The sequence below is a fragment of the Ictidomys tridecemlineatus genome, chromosome 2 (genome assembly GCF_052094955.1).
Source record: "Ictidomys tridecemlineatus isolate mIctTri1 chromosome 2, mIctTri1.hap1, whole genome shotgun sequence".
Lineage (NCBI taxonomy): Eukaryota > Metazoa > Chordata > Mammalia > Rodentia > Sciuridae > Ictidomys > Ictidomys tridecemlineatus.
Genome location: NC_135478.1, coordinates 25187905 through 25198276, shown reverse-complemented (window position 1 = coordinate 25198276; position 10372 = coordinate 25187905). Strand labels below are relative to the sequence as shown.

Genomic DNA, 10372 nt, shown 5'->3' with positions numbered 1-10372 from the left:
TAATTAAGTGAGGTTTAGGATTATGAAAATTATGTTTCTTGGATCATAGCTATTGTACAAACTGAATATGTTTTTGCTATTATGAATTTTATTTTATATTTTTCTTGTAAACTGTATAACTGTTACCTGTTGGTGTTTTGCAGAGGTACTCCTTTTTTCAGGTATAAAGAATATTTTAATAATTTAATATTGAAATTGACTATCATACATATCCATCAATTCTTACATTTTATTGCCCATATCTCAGGAGATATTTAAAGTAAGATTAATTTGATGAAGCATTCTCAGGAAATCTAGAACATATTTCATATCCAAATTTAGTCAGGCCCTTTAATAATATTTGCTGTTTTGTAGTATACATGAAATAAGTTAGTGCAATACATCACTGGGGTATCATTTAAGAGGTAAATACCCTATAGATTTGGATTTCTCATTCCAATTCCTTGGAATTCAATAATATAAGTGTCTTTAGAGTAATCTTCATCTTCTGATTTCTTCACAGTAAATTTAACCTTTGCTAGTTGTTCAGCAAAATGTATAGCAGTTTGTGTATGGAGTGTAACTGGCCCTGTTTTTATTCTGGAAACTCCATTGGCTAATGCCATGAAAATAATCAGCTGGTCTTGCAGAAACTCATCCACAGTTCCACCATGTCTAAGATTAGCTAACAGCATTTCAGCAGCATCACTTCCAACCTTGTCTGCATTTACACCTCGTTTCCCAAGCAATGATCCAGCAAACAAACAGCCTGTGGATGTCTCAGCAATAATTATTATTCCATTTCCATTGCCAAATGCTTGGTCTTTGGGTTCCTGAACAGGCTGGATGTTAACATATAGATCTCTGATCTCCTTTCTGATGGATGCATCTCACAGCCGCTGCCGCCATATCTTTTGCTACTTTAAATGGCAGAACACCAGCAACAAATCTCTTCCATATATCTTAGTCACAGAGCCACGATTAGTCAAATTTATTGGGTTCAACTGTGTAACTGGTGACATTCGAACAATCACTTCACCACCACCTTTAGGATAACAGCCCCTCATTTTGATGTCACAATTAAAATTAAAACCAAATTTTTCAACAATTGGCTTAAAGACCATCATGGTGTAGTCGATCTGTGGTGCCATTTCAGCATTAGTTCCACCTTTCAAACCAAGTACTGATGGAGAAGCAGCAAACAGAACACAATGGCATTGAAGCCTGCATCAAGAGGCACACACTCCCTGCTGTCTTGGTATCTGCTGTATGGATTCCACCTTTGATCTTCTCTGGTGTGAAGGTTACTTCAGTTGAACCAATTTCTGCCCCCTCCGGTTGCCCATCACACAAATCTCCAATCATTTCCAGTCCAGATAAATATTGAGGCCTTCCGGTCATAATACTCAGGCCCTGCGTGCTGTGGCCCGCCTGGATTTTCTCACCCGCAAGGGGAGGCCCAGGACACAGCTGAGGGTGGTGGAGACCCTAAGGATCTGGCCGTAACCTTCCATGATCCCACCGTGGACCTCCACCCGCTGCCCCGACATGGGGGCGCCCTGGGGCCTGGCCTGCTGGACAAGGCCTTTGCAGCAGAAAGAATAAATGCCACGCAGCTCTAAAACTTCCATCCATGCCCGGGGCTGCGGTGTCTTGAGCAAAGGCAGAAGAAGCTGAGCCTCCAGAGAAACCCAATCCACTGGAATAGAGGTACTCCTTCTAATAGAACAACCTGAGTTAATTGGAAATAATAAGTCATCATCTGTAAGACACACAGAATATAAGGCTGACTTCCAGTGCTAATACTGACCCCAATTAAATACTGTAAAATTAAAACCCATTACTCCCACTTTAATACTGGTGAAACTGGCCTACACCAAAAACTTTGAGACTAAATTCAAGGGAAGTAAAAGGGCCAAGAAGAAAAGCAGCCAATATTTGGCCCTTGCCCTCTAGGGTCAGCCACGATCCAAGGAAAGACAGGAACCCTTTCTGTGTCCTACAAGTCCGGTGAGTCACCCAATCTGCTCATCAAGAAGATCAAGACGACCCTAGAAAACAGGAAGCCAACCAGTGCACATTCTGCAAAGAGGAAAGTGACTGGAGAGGGAAATGTCCCTAATGCTTCTAAGGGAAGCCACATGTAGTCAGCAAGATGCTGACCCATGCTAGCAGATGGCACAATTGGTAGAGGAAGACAAAAGAAGTCAAGAGGCTTCACACATGTTCCCAAGAGTGATCTCTAAGGAGTCTTAGCTGACTCTTAATAGTAGATAGAACAAGGTCAGTCAAAACTGAGCCATAGCCAAAGCAGGGCCATACATGAACATTTAGAAAAAAAGAAAAAAAATTTTAAATGCAACTAAAGATGTACACTTTTATCAGCCCCACCGAAAATAAGTAAAGCTGGAGACTACATAGAAGGGTTATTATGTGAGAGTACCTAATAATAACTATCATCAAAGGACTCCAGAGTCACAGGTTTGTCCTGAGTCAAATTGAGTCTGATCTCACAGACCTACAAATCTTCCTAACACCCTAACACAGAGAAACTCAATCTATTTTTCACTGTAATAATTATGAGCTAATATGTTCATCATCTCTAGCAATTAGAGAAATGCAAATTAAAACTGGTCTAAGATTTCATCTCACTCCAACCAGAATGGCAATTATCAAGAATACAAGCAATAATAAATAAGTGTTGGCAAGGATGTGGAGGAAAAGACACACTCATTCATTGCTGGTGGGACTTCAAATTGGTGCAAACACTCTGGAAAGTAGTATAGAGATAACTCAGAAAACTTGAAAAGGAACCACCATTTGACCCAACTCTCCGACTCCTTGATTTGTACCCAAAGGACTTAAAATCAGCATACTACAGTGACACAGCCACATCAAGGTTTATAGCAGCAATTCACAATAGCTAAACTATGGAACCAAACTAGATGCACTTCAAAAGATGAATGGATAAAATATATATATATTCTCAGTAAAATATTTATATGGATAATTAGCTCACATGATAATATTTTAAATATATTGAATTGAATAAAATACATTACTACTAAACTTGATTTCATCTTTCTTGGTGTGGCTACTAGAAAATTTAAAATGACCTCTGTGGCTGGCATCACGGTTCTCTTGGCCAGTGCTGCTGCAGTGGGGTTGTGAATTTCAGTAGGGATTTTTTAAAATTTGTTTTAATTAGTTATACATGACAATTGAATGCATTTATGCACTTTAATATATCATACATAGATGGGGTATAATTTCTCATTTTTCTGAGTGTACATGTTGCAGAATCATATTGGTCATGTAGTCACATATATACATACAGTAATAATGTCTGCTTCATTCTACTATCTCTCCTTCCCCACATCTCATACCCTACCCTCCCATCACTTCCCTCTACCTAATCTAAGGTAATGCTATTCTTCCCTAGTGTCCCCACCTTATTGTGAATTAGCATCTGCATATTAGAGAAAACATTCAGCCTTTGGTTTTGTGGGATTGGTTTATTTCACTTGCATGATATTCTCCAACTCCAACCATTTACTGGCAAATGCCATAATTTCACTCTTCTTTAAAGCTGAGTAATATTCCATTGAGTATATATACCACATTTTTCTTTATCCATTCATCTATTGAGGGACACCTAGGTTGATTCCACAGGTGTTGATTCCATAGTCTAGCTATTGTGAATTGAGCTGCTATAAACATTGATGTGGCTGCATCACTATAGAATGCTTATTTTAAGTCCTTTGGGTATAAACCAAGGAGTAGGAGAGTTGGGTCAAATGGTGGTTCCATTCCCAATTTTCTGAGGAATCTCCATACTGCTATCTATATTGGTTGCACCAATTTGCAGTCCCACCAGCAATGTATGAGTTTACCTTTTTTACCACATTCTCACCAACATTTATTGTTGCCTATATTCTTAATGATTGCCATTCTGAAAGAAGTGAGTAGTTTTGATTTGCATTCCTCTAATTGCTAGAGATGTTGAACACTTTTTCATATATTTGTTGATCAACTTTAGCCCACGACCCGCACCGGCTTCATGAAAGAAGTTGAAGACGTGAGAAACCACTAGGGAGTTTTATTTTTTTTACATAACTTCTTTGTTTGTATGTGGTGCTGAGGATCGAATCCGGGCCGCATGCATGCCAGGCGAGTGCACAACTGCTTGAGCCACATCCATCTCAAGGGCAGCATCTCAAGGTCAGGGGCAATGATTGGGTCTTCGGGGTAGTGGCCAGAATGCCTCCACATGGACAAGCCCTCAGACCTGGAGAAGGGTGGGGAAAGCTCTGACACAGTTGTGCCTAAGCACTTCTCAACCAGCCAGGGAGGTAACTCAAATCACTTTCGAGGATGGCCTCCCACAATCAACTGTATTTCTTCTTCTGTGAAGTGTCTGTTTAGTTCCTTAGCCCATTTATTGATTGGGTTATTTATTTTTTTGGTTTTGCGGTGTTCTTTTTGGTGTTAAGTTTTTTGAGTTCTTAATATCTTAATATATCCTAGAGATTAATGCTTTATCAAAGGTGTATGTGGTAAAGATTTTCTCCCAATCTTTAGGCTCTCTCCTCATGTTATTAACTGTTTCCTTTGATGAGAAGAAGCTTTTTAATTTGAATCCACCCCATTTATTGATTCTTGATTTTACTTCTTGCGCTTAGGAGTCTTGTTAAGGAAGTCAGATCCTAAGCCAATGTGGTGAAGATTTGGGCCTATTTTTACTTCTATTAGGTACAAGGTCTCTGTTCTCGAGCCTAAGTCTTTGATCCACTTTGAGTCGATTTTTGTGCAGAGTGAGAGGTAGAGTTTAATTTCAGTTTACTACATAGGAATTTCCAGTTTTTCCAGCACCATTTGTTGAATAGGTTATCTTTTCTCCAGTGAATGTTTTTGGCACCCTTGTCTAGTATGAGATAACTGTATTTATGTGGGTTTATCTCTGTGCCCTCTATTCTGTGTCATTGATCTACAAGTCTGTTTTGGTGCCAACACCATGCCATTTTTGTTACTCTAGCTCTGTAGTATAGTCTAAGGTCTGGTATTGTGATGCCTCCTGTTTCACTTTTCTTGCTAAGGATTGCTTTAGCTATTCTGAGTTTCTTATTTTTCCAAGTAGATTTCACGGTTGCTTTTTCTATTTCTATGAAGAATGTCATGGAGATTTTCATAGGAATTGCATTAAATCTGTATAACATTTTTGGTAGTATGGTCATTTTGACAATATTAATTCTGCCTATCCAGGAGTCTAGGAGATCTTTCCATCTTCTGAGGTTTTCTTCAATTTCTTTCTTTAGTGTTCTGTAGTTTTCATTGTAGAGGTCTTTCACCTCTTTTGTTAGATTGAATCCCAGGTATTTTATTTTTTTGAGGCTATTGTGAATGGAGTAGTTTTCCTAATTTCTCTTTCAGTGGACTCATCATAGATGTATAGGAATGTATTTTATTTATGGGTGTTGATTTTATATCCAGCTACTTTGCTGAATTCATTTATTAGTTCTAGAAGCTTTCTGGTGGAATTTTTTGGATCTTCTAGATATATAATCAGCAAATAGTGATAGTTTGAGTTCTTCTTTACCTATGTGTGTCTCTTTAATTTATTTCTTTTGTCTAATTGCTCTGGCTAGAGTTTCAAGGATGATGTTGAATAGAAGTGGTAAAAGAGGACATCCTTGTCTTGTTCATTTTTAGTGAGAATTCTTTCAATTTTTCTCCATTTAGAATGATGCTGGCCTTGGGTTTAGCATATACAGCTTTTACAATGTTGAGGTATGTTCCTACTATCCCTAGTTTTTCCAGTGTTTTGAACATGAAGGTGTACTGTATTTTGTCAAATGCCTTTTCTGCATCTATTGAGATGATCATATGATTCTTGTTTTTAAGTCTATTAATATGATGAATTACATTTATTGATTTCTGTATATTGAACCAACCCTGCATCCTTGAGATGAATTCCACTTGATCATGGTGCACTATCTTTTTAATGTGTTTTTGTATGCAATTTGCCATAATTTTATTGAGAATTTTTGCATCTATGTTCAATCAGGGATATTGGTCTAAAGTTTTATTTCCTTGATGTGTCTTTGTATGGTTTTGGTATCAGGGTGATATTAGCATCATAGAAATGAGTTTGGAAGAATTCCCTCCAATTCTATTTCATGGAATACTTTGAGAAGTATTGGTGTTAATTCTTCTTTGAAAGTATTGTAGAACTTGACTGAGAATTCACCTGGTCCTGGGATTTTCTTTATTGGTAGGTTTTTGATGGCATTTTCTATTACATTATTTGAAATTGATTTGTTTAAAGTTTGAGTAGGTCATATGTCTCTAGAAATTTGTTGATGTCTTTGATATTTCCTATTTTATTAGAGTATAAATTCTCAAAATAGTTTATAATATCTTCTGTATTTCAGACGTGTCCATTGTGATATTTCTTCTTCATCTTGCATTTTAGTAATTTTGAGTTTTCTCTCCACTAGCATGGTCAGGGGGTTAGCTATTTCATTTATTTTTTCAAAGAACAAACTTTTTGTTTTGTCAATTTTTTTTCAATTGTTTCTTTGTTTCAATTTCATTAATTTTAGCTCTGATTTTAATTATCTCATGTCTTCTGCTTTTGGTGTTGATTTGTTCTTTTTCTAGGGCTTTGAGATTTAGGATTAGGCCATTTATTTGATTTTTTTAATTCTTTTAATGAATGCACTCAATGCAATAACTTTCCTCTTTGTACTACCTTCATAGGATCCCAGAGATTTTGATACGTTGTACTGGAGTTCTCATTTTAAGAATTTTTTTTATTTCATCCTTGATTTTTTTCTACTATCCATTCATCATTCATTTGTGTATTATTTAGTCTCCATTTGTTAGTAGTTTCTCTTTTTTATTTTATCATTGACTTCTAATTTCATTCCATTGTGGTCTGATAGAATGCAGGGTAGTATATCTGTTTTTTTGTTTTGTTTTGTTTGTATTTACTAAGAGTTGCTTTGTGGCATAAGATATAGTCTATGTTAGAGAAGGAGCCATGTGCTGCTGAGAAGAAAGTATTTTTGCTCATTGATGGATGAAATATTATATATGTCTGTTAGTCTAAATTATTGATTGTATTATTTAGTTCTATAGTTGTATTTAGTTTTTATTTGGAAGATCTGTGCAGTAGTGAGAGAGGTGTTTTAAAATCACCCAGTATTATTGTACTGTGGTCTATTTGACTCTTGAAATTCAGAAGGGTTTGTTTGATGTACAAAAATGCTCCATTGTTTGGGACATAAATATGTATAATTGTTATGTCCTGCGTGTGTGTATGTATGTGTATATATATATATATATATATATATATATATATATATTCTTCCATTAAGAAGTATTTCCCTTCTTTGTCTCTTCTGATTAACTTTGGTTTGAAGTCTACCTGAAATGAGAATGGAAAGCTCTGCTTGTGCATGCAATCCATATGAATGATAAGTTTTTTTCCATCCTTTCACCTTCAGCCTGTGGATGTCTTTGCCCATGAGGTGAGTCTCTTGAAGACAGCATATTGTTGGGTCTTGCTTTTTAATCCAATCTGCCAGTCTATGTCTTTTGATTGATGAGTTTAAGCCATTAACATTCAAGGTTATTATTGAGATATGATTTGTATTCCCTGTCATTTTGATTTATTTCTGGTTTTTGATCTGTCTTAGTTTCTCATTTGGTTGAATGTCCCTTTAATGTAGATCCTCCCTTTGCTGGTTTTTCACTTTTTTTCCCACTTCATCCTCATGGAATGTTCTATAGTGTGGGTTTTCTAATTGTGAATTCTTTTAATTTTTGTTTATCATGGAATATTTTAATTTTATCTTCAAATCTGAAACAATTTTGCTGGATATAAAAGTCTTGGTTGGCATCCATTTTCTTTCAGGGCTTGAAATATATTATTTCAGGACTGCCCAGATTTGAGGATCTAGGCTGAAAAATCAGTTGAGATTCAAATTGGTTTCCCCCTGTATGTAATTTGATTTTTTTTTCTCTCACAGATTTTAAGATTTTATTTTTATTCTCTGTGTTAGTCATTCTCATTATAATGTGTCTTGGTGTGGGTCTGCTGTAATTTTGTACATCTGGGGTCCTGTAAACCTCTTGTATTTGATTTTTCATTCCATTCTTTAGGTTTGGGAACTTTTCTGCTAGTATATTATTGAAAATATTGTGTATTTCTTTGGTTTGTATCTCTACTCCTTCACCTTTTCCTATAACTCTTAAATTTAATATTCATGTTATCCCATAATTCTTGGATGTTCTTTTCTTAGTTTCTTACCATCTTCTCTGCATGTTCAGTTCTACTTTCAAGATTTTATATTTTGTCTTCACTGTCTGAGGTTCTGTCTTTCAAGTGCCCTAGTCTGTTGGTGATGCTTTCTATTGAATTTATACATGGTTTACTGACTCCTTAATTTTAAAGATTTCTGCTTGTTTTTTTTCCCACAATCTCTCTTTATTGAAGTGGTATTTCACTTCCTGTATTTTTTCTTTGATTTCACTCCTTATACTATCCTTTACTTCATATATCAATTGAATTATATACAATCTAAACTCCTTGAACATTTCTTCTACTGTGTTATTAATGGCTTCTGTTGTTGAAGCATCTTATTTTGTTTGGGGAGCTTTGTTTCCTTGTTTCTTCATGTTGTTAGTGTGTTTTCACATCTAAAAGTAAGAAAATTGTATGTATACAATGGAATATTACTCAGTCTTAAAGAAGAATAAAATTATGGCATTTGCAGGTAAATTGATGGAACTCATATCATGTTAAGTGAAGTAAGCCAATCTCAAAAAATCAAAGGCCAAATGTTTTCTCTGATAAGCAGATGCTTCTCCATAGTGGAACAGGAGGGTAGGGAAGAATGAAGGAAATTTGGTTTGTGTAGAAAGGGAGTGAAGGAAGGAATGGGGCTATGGGGATGAGAAGAAAGGTAGAATGAGATAGACATTATCACCCTATATACATGTAATATTACACTACTTATGTGACTCTATACCATGTACAGCCAGAGGAATGAGAATTTTTGCTCCATTTGTGTACAATATGTCAAATGCATTTTATTATAACAAATTTTAAAAAATAATAATTATGAGTTACTATCTTTATGGTTTTCAGAGACTGGCTGAAATACTAATTGCTTTTGTATTGTTTACAAAACAAAGTAATGCTTTGCTGTCTTGTTTATTGTTGTCTTAACACGATCCCTGCCCCACATACGCTTTGTCCAATTACCCACCAACCACCACCATGGACCTCTGGACTGCAAGATGCTGAATAACCTTAATTGTCCATGCCCCACCTGAAAGAGAACAAGGACTTTGTGTCACTTCCCCTCAACTTCACCCTCTCTCAGCAGGAAGCAGCTTAGAGATGTCATATTCATTTTTCCACAGAAATGGCACGTGGAAATTGACAGTGGGGAAATGTAACAGTGGTCCTCTTCACCCTTTGAATCCTTGCTGCTAAATTTAAAAGGCACATGTTTTTCTTTTCCTCTTCTCCCTCTCCCCCTCCCAAACTTGGGGGTGGGGATAAGATTACCTTGAGTTCTCTCTCCTGGTGCACAGGCCCATCACAGGAAGGAGATGTCACCAGAAGATCTAGGAAGTGACTATCTCTCAAATTAACAAGTGAATTTCAACACACCATTAGGGAACACCTGGGACCCCCCTGTCAGGGCATACTTGGAATATAGCCTTTCAAGAGCTTCTTTAAAAGCCCTCTGTTTTCCCTGATGGGCAGAATCACAGCTTCTGAGACAGGAGTCCCCTGTTCTTCTCCTTTGCTAGCAAGGCAATAAACCTTCCTTTTCCTTTGTCTCAAAACTGTGTTTTCGTTTTGGGGTTGGCATTGGGCCAAGAACCGAGCTTTCTGTTTGTAGAGGCGTCTGTTTCCTCCAGCAATATGATCTGATATGATCCTTGCCGCTGCTTTTCTCCAGTGTCTTTTCTGAAAGGACTTGTGACACCAGCAGCTGCTCTTTTCTTTTAGGTATGCTGCCACCGGGAGGTGGGAGTGTGTAGCTGCAGGACACACTGACAGCTCATGGTTACCTCAACGCAAATGATAAAAACGATACATTCATAGTTTCAACTTTAATGACATTTAAATATTATACATTAGCTGAAATTAAGCAAAATAGAGACCAAATGCCACCCATTTCACAATCAGGCCCTCGCTCCCTAATGTTTACTTTTTTGTGATTTTTTTTTCTTTGCTGGTTTGTAAAACTTTTCAGGAACAAAGGTTTCATTCATCCTTCCATAGAGCCTTGCACACTGCAGGTGCTTTAAAAATTTCTGCATTAGGTGTGGTAGTGCCCACCTGTCATCCCAATGACTTAGGAGGCTGAGG

The 10372-nt window shown here is 36.8% G+C and overlaps 1 pseudogene; it reads right to left on the bottom strand.

The window, feature by feature from the left end:
* Positions 1–218: 218 nt before the first annotated feature.
* On the bottom strand, positions 219–2957 carry LOC101967904 (RNA 3'-terminal phosphate cyclase pseudogene; annotated as a pseudogene).
* Between the last annotated feature and the right edge of the window lie 7415 nt (positions 2958–10372).